This window comes from Polyodon spathula, chromosome 25, assembly GCF_017654505.1.
Source record: "Polyodon spathula isolate WHYD16114869_AA chromosome 25, ASM1765450v1, whole genome shotgun sequence".
NCBI classification, from domain to species: Eukaryota; Metazoa; Chordata; class Actinopteri; order Acipenseriformes; family Polyodontidae; genus Polyodon; species Polyodon spathula.
This window is the reverse complement of record NC_054558.1, coordinates 18,632,972-18,645,945: the sequence shown is the minus strand read 5'-3', so window position 1 is coordinate 18,645,945 and position 12,974 is coordinate 18,632,972.

Here is a 12,974-nt window from a genome sequence, read left to right as displayed (position 1 = left end):
AACTGGAGTCAGTGTCAGTTCTGTGTTTCTATTGAAATGTTCACGAAATGTTGATTTGAAACGGAACAGTCAGAGCAGTGACTGATTGTTAAAGTTGCAATACTGTGGTGTAATCATGTCTTACACAGCACAAGCTGGCATAAGCTGGTTATTGCTCTTACCAGCTTGTTCTATTAAGCAATAGGTTCAAACTTGTAGCAAGTGGTTTGATGAGAGGTACAGACCACATGAGAAACCGTTTACTATAGTGGTAAATGTAGATGAATTGCGTAATATACAAAAATGATTGCTTTTATCAGCTGCTCCTTAATCTGCAAGACTTATTGTATAAATAGATGGGGTGTCTAATAACTATTAACAAGCCTCTGAAGCAGCATCTTGATTATTTGGTTGATAAGATTTTTGAGGCAAGCAGCATCATTGCTCATAGCTTCTGGAGCTAAAGTTTTACAGAGAACACAATTGAATCTAAATCTCTTTTCTCCTCTGGGAAGAGTAGCAAATTTATATCTAATCTTTGAAAGTATGGTAGGATGATCTCTGAAATGCCTCCAAATCAAACTGCTAGCTGCACAGATTAATGCATAACAATGCATTATATAAAACAGCAAGTTAGGTAGCACAGCCAGGCAATAGGAAGGAAAAACTCCACATCCCAGAACAAAACAAAATAAGGCAGACACTTCAAATGCACTTCCTGAGCATCTTTATTCATTTAACTCTTTCAAGAAGACGCCAGTTTGTTCTGTATAAGTGAGTTTAATGTTTTAAACGTCAAATTTGATTTAAAAAGGCGTGGATCAATGAGAAAGCAAGAACTACGGGCTACAGTTTCACACTGAAGTGTTTGTTTTTTCTTAAGCTATCTTTTAATACACTGTCTATTTTTATGTCGGAATACGTGATAGCTACCTGTTCCCTTGTAAGGAATATGGAGTTTATTTAAGAAACTACACCCACACACTGAAAGCTTCCATTACTAAACCAGCCCCTGATTCCAGTTGGCTTGGCAACAGGCAAGAATTGATTTTGTTGAAGCCAAACCTGAAGCAGTTTCAGCTTGAGTGGTCTTAAGTATAACACTATATAGTGAAAACTATTGGGATATTTTTTAGGAAGACTGTTTTAAGACATCGTAAATCACTCGCACAATCATTTGGCGTTTTTTAAATAAATTCAATTGCAACTTCACACTGCCAGTTTTGTTAGTATATCCATGACTTCTAAAATTCCATCATAAGACTTACAGTAGTACTAAAACAGAAATGTTTGACACAGAAATACATTGATAAGGACTTTCAATCAAAACGTTTGTTACAGTGTTGCCTGTTCTTATTAGTACAATTGTTCATTTAAGTGATATGTATTTGCCAAATGTACAGGTAATCGTTAAGGAAATATACATGAACATATAACAAACAGATTTAAAACAGTGTGTGGGTGGTGCAACGACTGCTTTACATGGTACATTAAAATCGTTAAGGAGGATCAGGAAATCATGAGACAGCTGTTTTATTTAGTAAGACGATATAAATAAATATTCTATGTGATTTTCATAAGGGGAGAAATAAGACCACTAAATCAATTGCTGTTTATTTTTAAAAAAGCAGACACTATAATACTCACTGCACTCTGAAGCAATCTAGTGGCTACAGTGAAAGAAAAAAAAAAACACTACTGAAATCGTTGTCAACCTGTTGCTTCATAACAGGGGCACCCAATCCTGCTCCTGGAGGGTAGGTGTCCTCCTGGATTTTGTTCCAACTGTCCCCTAAATTAGTTAATTGGACCAATCAAGCACTTATTAGAAGCTTAATTGGTCCAATTAAGCAATTTAGTGCGTAGTTGGAACAAAAACAAAGAGGGACACTCCGCTCATGATATATAATGGAATTGTAATATAGTTTAATTAGGCGATTTAAAGGTTTTGTTTTTCCCCCCAGTATTATAATAGGGTGTGTTGTTATGGCAACTAAATGATCCTCAGAGCGCCTGCACTCATGGTTGTATTCCGGAAAAGCTATGGACAAAAGTTTTGCATCATCTTGCATTTTAGGATTGAAACATCTTTTTTTTTTTTTTTTAAATAACAATATTAACATAATTTAGATCATTTAATCAAAGAAACTACAAAATGGTATACCTGATAACTTAATAGTAACTACAGTATTTCATGTTAGATTTTGAAAATTCACATTTAAAAAAAAAAAAAAATTGACAGTGTTTTGTTACGTATATGGAAAACTACAAACCGTTGCGTAATTCAGTACGTTAAGGTAACATTATTCAACAGGTTACATTCGATTTTATGAAGCAAAATTAGTTGATTTTGTTGTAAACATTGTATCAAGGACTATGGTTAAAGGTTTTGGGTTTTTTTTGTACTTAAATAGATAAACAGGTGTTGATGCTGGCTTTGTTTGATAAACCTGTTTAATAAAATAGCAACTGAATGCATGCTTCCATCGCGTACAAGGGTTAGAGTTTTGTTCAATGGCTTTCAGCACCACCACTATAAAACCGGTCCTAGCACTCAATACATTTACTTTGGGACGATGCAGTGAATGATGGAAACTATTATTTTTTTTTTTTTTGTGAGCATCGTACACAAAGCTTAGTAAAAACATAGCAACAGCATGGCAAAGCACAGTAAATGCGCACTATTAGCAAGCCCCGCCCCCCCAAAAAATAAAAATTACACTGAAAGACTAATGGCGCTACATTGAATTTGCCTGTTTGCACATCACTAACAAAAATAAATGTTACTATACCAGTCAATCACATGGAATGGTAATTGCTATTGTACACTGTCAAGACAACAACCTCATTTCAATAGGTCTTGGCATGAATGGGTTCAACATAAGAAGCACAGTGTCTGTGGGGAAAGCCAAATCAAGCATGTTGAAAAGTCAGAATGTTTCTTATATAACACAGCTGTTTTTCTACCCATGCAATCTAAATGCTGCCTTCCAGGGGTTTCAATGTTTTGTGGAAGTCCAGCTGTGGCCCCCTGTTTCAGAAGGAAGTGTTCTGTGCTAACCTGCCTCCCTGGGTTGTGCTGCTCTGTTGCAGGACAAGTTTGGAGGCCATGGCTGTGTTTTCAGTGATGACTCCATCCTGCTGCAGGCCATCCAGAGACTGGAGCAGACCTGGACCAAACTGCAGGAGGACAAGGAGAGACAAGTAAGGAGCTGCTTTTCAAAACAAACCAAACAATGACCAGGATGGTTTAACACCCTTAACAGGATTACAAAGTTTTAAAGTGTAAAGTTATACAGCTAACAAACAATATAAGGTGCAGTGCGGTGAAGTTATGGTTCTGATAGTTGCTTTTTAGTTTCATACCATTAGAATTATTCTATGTGGAAGCATTTTGACGAAGCAGTCTGTTAATGATAATGGATCACGTGGTTCACACGACAAAGAACTTTTTCTAGGGGCATTATCATCAAGCAATGGACCTGGAGTCGGCTATGTGATCAATGTAGTTCACAAAATGACAACCATTTTCATTTCCAGTCCTTCTTATTAAAGGACATTGCTGATATTATGATTGATGTATATTTCATTTTTTTGCGTGACTCACAGTGCCATCAGCTATTCAAAGTTGTAACTGTGATAAGGTTCTTAAACAGTCAGTTTTATAAAAAAAAAAAAGAAAAGCAAGGAATCAGGAGAGGTGGTTGAGCCAGTCACGGCTCACCTGGTAACTAACTCATACATGGACATTATTCACTGTGTAAAAAGTTTTATGAATATCAAAGTTATCCATAACTATAAAAACAATAGTGCTACATTTTGAAATACTAAAATAAACATTTTGACAAGAGGTCTTTTTCAGCATGGAAGCCTTATCATTGAGTGTATTAAGTTTCTTTTATTATTCCTGGATATCAAAGTTAACTAAATTCATCAGAACAGACTTTAAAAGAATCAAAACTTTAAGTTTTGTTTTTAATCTGGCCCTTGGATCAACATCTTTATAGCCCTAAATGTTCTGCCACTGATGTTTCTTAGAATCAGCTAACACTGGTGCAATGCAGCCTTGGGGGTCAAACCATTTGATGCATGAGAACCAGTTCCATGAAGAGTTTATATACTTTTAGCTTGATAGTTGTTAAATTATGAAATGAAAATGAAAGTCAAGTCAACGGTAACCATGCATCAAATGATGTTATTGCAGGCAATTTGCTGTACACTCAGTGGCAAAAAGGATACCTCTTTGACCCTAGGACTCAAGTTCCACAAGTAAAACTCTTATGGTCTTTGCCATTATGTTGGAGAATAATTGCAAATCGTGGATGCAATATTGTCATATTGTCATAACCCTTTCTTTCTTGTTGAAAAACGCTGCTGGCAGTTTTTTTGTTTTTGGATACCGCTCCCTGGCATCCAGATGTTTTGCAATGTTTTGATTTCCAGCGTTGAAACAAAATCACTGTCTGGAAACGAAACATCTGGGCTGCATCAACTGGAGGCAGGTGTGATCAAAAGTGAAAAAGGCCCATGCCATGCAAGCAGAAAATTGAGGACACACACACACACACACACACAAAATCATGAATGTGAATATTATGAAAAATAAGCTGACAATGTTGCACTTGACAGTTTTCTTTCAATTTAAACTTGAAGAAACCCATGATTTTGATGCAAACTTGAGGAAAAGGTCTTGTTAGTAACTCTAGTCAGTTGGAGAACTAAATTGCAGACCATGAGGAAAATGGACCTACTATTAAGCCAAAAGGGTGAAGTGTGAACTAGAACATTTATTCAAGTCATGGAACAGTTTCTGAAAAAGACTGTGGGTCTCGCCTTAATATTGTAATCTGTTAGACTCGGGGTCATAGAAACTTAACTTATTAAGTGCTGTGTTGCTTTAGTGTTATTTTACTGTCTGTAATGCAAATATATTTAGACTAGAGCTTAACTGGGTGTTCAAAATCAAGAACATAGTTACATCTATAAATTAAATGCATAAGTGCCTGTTCATGATAAATTACTGTTGATTGTGTGGAATTATCATTGTATTTGTGTTACTGCCTTGATAACAGGTCTTAATAAATATAAATAAGTAGGTTTGATTTACAGCCCATAACTGAAGCTGAAAATCTTTACATTTTGTATTACTGTATCTGCTCATTTTTGCTATTATTAAATAAATACTGTTTTTGCATAAATTGTGTATATGCATTGTGAAGTCTAAAGCTTTAAAGAATCCTGTCTGAAAGCCGTAATCACAAATTGACAGAGTTTTATCGAAAGCTTACGGAATTCAGAATAAAACCCCTGATTGATTATTATCAATGAGTCATTTAGCAAAGGCTTTTTATTCAAAGCGACTTACAGAGACTACAGGGTGAGATATGCATGTTTTCTGTGACAGCAGCAGGACTGCTGGTACTTTGGATAACTGTTACACTGGAACAACCTCATCGGTTCAGAACATCACGTTCCTTGTTGCTAACGGGTTTTATGAATGTTGTTGAAAATAATATTTAAAAAAAAAAACACAACGCAAAAAAGATTCTTGAGCGATCAATAAATAAACAACCAAAATAATATGTTTTGTATTTTTCATTACAGCACAAAGCAAACAACAAAGAATCAGCTGTGAGCATGAAACACTTGAGCCATGATCATGAGAAGCCAAGTGACATGTTGCCTGGCAACCAGAACAAGGTAACATTGCCATCTGACACTTTACAGCGATGACTAAGGTGTGCATTTTGGATTCCACAAACTTTATTACATTTTTTTGTGTTCTGCTCAAATCTTTGCCTTAACCCAGTCACCCCAAAAACCAATAGAATTCTAGGGTACGTTTGTGAAGTGCTTATTTCATTTATGTGTAGCATATTAGGTCTAATCCACTCCCACACAATATATTCTAATTGCATAACATGTTAAATCACTTAATGATTTGAATAAATAACCCTACTAACTGTCACATAATGGTTTTTTGTTTTGTTTTGTTTTTTTAATATATATTTGGAATGTCCAATTATTTTGTTTTTTCCTCACTGCAGCGATTACCCACACAGACGTTCTGTGGGCGTGTGGGCGTCCTCTGATCTCACAAGCCTAAAGCCAGAATTGCTTTTTTTATGCTGAGCCAATTCAGAGCAGAGGTGGGCCTACTATAGATCCCGGAGAACAGAGACCAGCTCTGCCTCCAATCCACTCTGAATGTGTTCAGTGTCTGGCCAGTAGGGTCGACGCCCTCTGGGGGTCCCCAGCAACGTTCGGCCTCTTTGCACAGCCTGGAAACAAACTGGCTGTGTGACTCGCCCTGTGCTCCCCACGGCAGCGCTTTAACTGGATGAGCCACTCTGGGACCCCCACAACTGGGGCATATACTGGGCCAAGGCTGCATGGGGGGTCCACTTGCGCAGACTCATTAATATAATAAAATTATTTGTATTCAAAATAAGATGTAAATAAATTCAGATCAGATATATAGCTAGGGCTGCAGTACAAACAAGAATGACAGATTCAGTTAAACAACCCTATTTACACTACCCAGAAATTTCTGACAATGTGTTTTGTTTGAGAAGTCTCTCTATGTCTTATTAGTATAGGTAGTTTAACAGAACAGGTGGTACATGACGTTCCAGAGTTTAAGCAGAATTCATTATGTTTATAAGAAGTGCACAGCGCTTATGTTGAAATCATAATTACACCAGAGGTCAAATTGTGTGTCAATCTATTAGTGACATACTGTTATCTGTTGTTTGAAAGAACCAAGGACCCACCCAGACAGGATCCTGATTGGACTGCACAGTAAATGACATCACTTATGCCTTATCTTCATTTCCCATAATTTCTAAACACATTCTAATCAAAAGACATTGGGAAGTCAGCCCAGCAGGTGTGCAATGTACTGTACACCATTGCAATTTTGTGCATTCACGCGTTACAAAAATGAATCTAATTTTACTCATATGTGGTTGAATGTTTACAAGAGACTACAACCCCAAAAATGAGTTTGATTTTGTGAACCTTATAGTTAGACCAGACTAATCTTGCCAAGCTGCCTGGCCATAAAAGTGACATTGTCAAAAAAGTCTGTGAAATTGTAGTGCAGTATTTCTAGTGCAACCTGTGTCCATGATTGTGGGACGTCCTGTAACAGGACAAAGGAGAGCTTCATGAACAAGCTAAACTAAGCTAAGCTCTAATAAATTCTGTCTGCACACTGAAGACATTAACAGAGCAGGAAGATTTAAAAAATCTTTATATCATACTGTTGTTGTGAATTGTTGCCATTTTTAGGTGCAAAGTGTTACTAGTCATAGTGTTTGCATTTTGTCAGATTTTTCATTGGACATTTTAATTTTATTTCATCTGTGGACAGTATGCATCGGAAATGATGTAGAATCCAGGCTAACATGATGCTAATCTATAAAATGGCCATAAGGGTGCAGTAATGTACGCACGTAGGAAAAAAAAAAAGCCGAAAACATTTTAAACACTTCAAGGACAATGGACAATAGTTCTGCATTTTCAAAATCTAAACAAAATCTAAACTACCACTATACTGTACAAGGACGGACATGACAGGCACCTGGACAGCGAGAAGAGCGGAGTAACTGTCAATTACTTTGCAGGTGTGCGTGTTCGTAATTCCGACACCAAAGTTCTCCCCTAGTCAACCGACAAGCAAGCAAGCAAGAAGCAAATTAAGTAATGTTTTGGTTATATATATATATATATATATATATATATATATATATATATATATATATGTATGTATGTATATATATATATATATATATATATATATATATATATATATATATTTATATATAAGATATATATCTATATATATATATAAGTTATGATCGTTAGCAAGGATAATAACAACAACAACAGCAACAACAATAAAGACGGCGGTCACTGTAAGCTAACTATTTCGTTTTGGTACATTTATTGAAATTGTGTGTTTTCGGTGTTCTTATAAAATGCCCTAGTTACACTGCTTTTCAACGTATGTGCATTCTCACGCTGTGCGAATTCGTTACATTCTTCATAATAGATGGCCGTATGTGATCCATAAAAGAATTCGAATATGGAGAGAATTATTTTCTACTCTAGTGAGTTTCAGTGGAAAGGTATTTGCACGTTTGCAGTTTTCTATGAAGTAGGAGACCGCATTAGAAAACTTTGGAAAATGCTTACCGTTCCATATGTTTTTGGACTGCATTTTTGTGCATCCTTCGTTAAAACAAACTTTCATTTGCATGCAAAAGTGAAGGTAAAAATGCAAAATATATTACAAATATTTGTATACTTGTGTTTGAAAATGCAGCTCGTGCAGTGACACAAGTAAAACCACAGGCTTGAGTTTTGTTAGACTGCGTTTCCAGTTTTCGTATTTAGGGCTTGTGTAACTGCACTTAGCCCCGTACTGCAGTTCAGCAGCGGGTTTGCATATACCTGTAAAAAAAATATGTATATATATTTACAGGATAACAGTGTAGAATGTACTGGAAGCATCTCCGTTCCGAGACAGAGGTTTGTGGCAGTAAACGGGGTCCCGCCGCAGATGCTCCCTGTAAATAAAGAGACTGCAATGATGCTGAAGGACCTGGATATTAAAGCGCTGGAGGAGGAGTGTCACGAGCTGAAGACTCGTCTGGGAGCAATCAAGGTAACACGTGCTGTGCTGATGATTTCATAACAGTTTTCAAAAGCGGCCAATCAATATATGTGGCTGATTTATACACATGCATTGTTGCTTTCACAGACCCAGATTAGCTCTATAACTTGGACTATGCAATGTTAATTTAGGTAAAGACTAGTAGTGCTAATTGAGGTCTGTGAAAACAGCTGAAAGTGATTTAAAGTGCCCCAGTATTAAAAAAAAAAAAGTGTTATCTGATATTTGCGCAGTAGTTTATTGTTTTATCTGAAACATTTGCATATATCGCAAAATAAAGTAAAATAATAAATACAAATTTAAAAGTTGCTCAGCACAATAAATAGTGGATCAGTAAAAAAATGTTAATAAAGGAAAAAAGGACTGTATGGATGAAATCCTAATGCATGGTAAAGCATGCTATCAGCAAAAAGAGTAGAAAAGGATAGAGAACACACATAATAAAATATTACAGGTAATAACTCACATGTCATGTAGGGTTAGGGTTAGACAACACACATAATAACATATTACAGATAATAACTGACATGTCATATAGGTCCCTTTAAACCTGTTCTGTGGTTTGGTGGCACAGAAGCCTTAAGGATCTACAGGAGACAAGGCATTTAAGAGAAACATGTTATGCTATGAGAGCCTTTTTATTGTTATTTATTTATTTATGGATTAATTGTTATATCAGATTATTCCCACTTTAAATCCAGCAACACACTTAGTGATCTTACTGCTGTAGATGAAGCGTTGGGTTTAAACCAGTCTGCAAGATTACATCACATGTAATCCATAGGTTGATGTGATCTTACCACACAGAATCTGACACTGTATAAGAGATTGCCTCTGAACAACTGCATGTAGAATGAAGCAACCGCAAACATTCCACAAGGGAATGATTCCATAGAAAGAGTCAAGGTTAAACTTGCAACAGCGTGCTAAAAGTATTTGTTAAAATAAGGCAGAGGGATTAAGAAAGGATTTATCAGGCATGGAAGCAAATGCAATACATATTATGTTAGGTTAACTGTTGAGGAATCACTTCATATAGAGGTTAAAAAAAATCTAATTCTCAAGATCTGGTTGAAAATAATAGAATTTTGCTGTAGTCCCATAGCTCCACCTGGTGACTGAATATTGCAATTGTACTAAATTTTCTCTAGCATGTCTCAACTAAATCACTGTTTTTATTTTCATTCTGAAAATGTGGCCACTATCCTGGTAACAAGAAATCGCACTGTCTACAGTTCTAGTACCTCCAGCATGTCACCTTGTAGCAGAATACAACAGAACTAGGTTTGCACATACAGTACTGTGCCCTCAGTTTACTCATGGTAATAAAGCAGCTGGCCTTGCTTATACTTGAATGTACCACGTCATATTTCAAAATGAATTTCTGAAGTGAGGTGGTTTTAAAAAATGATCACAAGCAGTGTTAAGCTATCATTTCTGCCCCCACTGTATCTGAAACTCAAGAGTTTGGCAGTTCGAAGGGAGATAGAAATACAGCTTTTTGCGATCTTTAAAAAAAAAAAAATAACAAAGTAGAAACGGCACACAGGATATTAAACAGGGAAGGAATAAAGATGTATTCCCTCTGTTGGTTGCAGGAGGGGATGGGGGGTCAGCGATCGAGTGACGTGGAGGAGCTACTCAGACAGTCGCAGAAGGAACTCCTGTGGCTTCAGAGGCAGCTTTCGTTCATCTCAGAGAGGAGTTCGCTGTACATGTTGTCTCAGGACAAAGTAAGTGCCAAACACTTCCTGTATCATGCACAGTGGACTGCTGGGTCATGGATGAGTCAAAGGGGTCTATTTTAATGATCTAAACAGTGGCAGATCTTAATACTGCTGTACTAAAATGTATAAACATGTACTAGTAAGTCAGCCTGGGGGATAACACAAGCAGGATTAATATAAAGGATCTATACTTGATTTAGACCCTCCACGGTTTAGATAATTGAAATAGGCCCCAGAGTGCTTGCAGGAAGGCTGCAAGATTAAGTCGGTTGCAGGAACATTTTATTGCTGTTTGCAGATGTAAAGGTAATCTGAAAATCAAAAACTTTTGGGCTCATCCTTTTAACTGTTAATAATTAACCTTTTAAAACTTCAAACATACACTATTTTGAGCCCCTCCCCTTAAATATAAAAGGGAATGCTGCTTTTACCTTGTTTTAACTATTTTCCGAGCTCAGAAGTTTCAATAAAACACCAGCCATGATGATGTCAGTATCAGAACAGATATGCTTGCAGTTGGAAAGAGGTGATACCTTAGGAAGATAGCTGTTTTTGCAATTCAGTCAAGGAGAGGCGACCTCTTGCTGACATAAGCTTTAAAAGCTGCATGAAAAAGCCCCTCCGCAGATCCTGTTTCACAGCACCAATTGAGAGTGTCACTCACACACCCCTGAGGGAGAAGAACAAGCAGCTTGCATTTTCATGAGGTCCAGAGACAGGCTTAGTGAAATCCAAGGTGACAAGTGAAGGTGAAGCTCCCAGTGAGGTCAACAGGGTTGAAGTAAAAGCAACCAATTGAGAAACAAATAAGGAAAGTATTGATACAGGATTTTTTTTCATTTACAATGGGTCACCAAATATTAATCAATTAAATCTATCTGGATATAGAGTATTTTGCACATATGAAATATTCTAGTTCAGCCACAAGTAAAGTTGCTCTATTACAAATTAATCTGGAATTTTAGGACATGCTGTAGTAAAGTATTACAAAAATGCAATGGAAAACTAAGCACAAGGAGGTCATTGAATTTTTCTTATTTTCTTATTTTATCTATTATTATTTCCTCTAATCTACAGAACAGCCTTGTTATTGCTCACTTACTTGAGTAGCCAGCTTTGTTGTTCTAAATTTAGAGAAAATTGACTTTTCATTGCACAGAAGACCAATAGATCAGAAGATCAGGCTGTGTGGTCCAGTGGTTAAAGAAACACGCTTGTAACCAGCAGCTCCCCTGTTCAAATCCCACCTCTGCCACTGACTCATTGTGTGACCTTGAGCAAATCGCTTTTGGGTTGTTGTTGTTGTTGTTGTTGTTGTTGTTGTTTGAAGTCAGATAGAGTGCTTCCTCAGGTAAGTAAACATCAAGCAGACTTCTCTCCCTCCAAGCAGATTGCAGACTTATTTCATCCTTGGGGTGCAGTGCTAAATACTGTCCTGGAAATAATAAAACATCCTTCTTTGAAATCACTTTAGCAGGAAGATACTTCTTAAATTAGTAAGAAATATAAAATTCGGTAATGACCTTAAATCTTTATAAATTCCAATGTAATAACTTGATAGTCTTGTAAAACTAGTTAGAGGGTTACAATTCAAGCCAATGCCTTGTTAACCCCTTAGGTACACAAGGAATTAAAATAAATAAGTTAAATCAGAAACCATTAAACCCATAGGTGTTTTGCATATACATATGTGCACATTTATATTTCATGTATATATGGCAAAATGTGTACTTTTCTTTTGTAAAAATGAATATGAATGCATGTATCAGGTACCAATCAGACCACTGTTCTGTTTTGACAATAAAATGTTAAACAGCAGTGTAGTCACAAATGGGAGAGTGAACTGTTTGAAATTAGGATTGGAGAAGTATGATGTCCTGAGGAGCAGAAACCGTTGCCATAAGTGTTTCTCTAGTTGCTAGGCAGCTGTTGAAATACTGACTTGCTCTTCAGTCAAGTCTTTTTTTTATTTTTTTCTACCATGTACCGTACAGTAAGTCCTCTTCCCTTTGTAAAAACCCTGGCACTGTCCTAATAATCCCCTTTAATACCCTTCTGCACTTGATTTCCCAATCTCTGATTGGACAGAGACAAGGGATATTACATCCAGCATTTGTATACCCGATTGGTCTGTCCTGCATTACAGACAGAGAGGGTCGACCTGCTTTGCTTGGGATGGTCTACCCACCCCCCACCCCCCCATACCACAAGGCCCCCCCCCTATACAAGGGAACAAACTGCACAGAAACTACTAGTGTCAGTTGAAAAGAGAAAGAAAAAGGAGTGAGACACAGCAAGAGAGAGGAAGGGAGCCCAAAAAATCCCCCCAAAAAACCTTGTTTAACCTTGTCAATTTTGATCACGGCTTCTCTTCAGCTGGGCTTTGTGGATGGGGAGACGACAGGGAGGCAACAGAGATAATATGTGAAAGAAGAGAATACTGACTAACAGGGAGACCATCTTTGAATGTACTGCTAGTCTGTGTGTGTATATGTCTCTGTCTGTCTATGTGTGTGTGTGTGTGTGTGTGTGTGTGTGTGTGTGTGTGTGCACTGCTGCACTTCTTCTTGGCTACACCACTGTGCAAG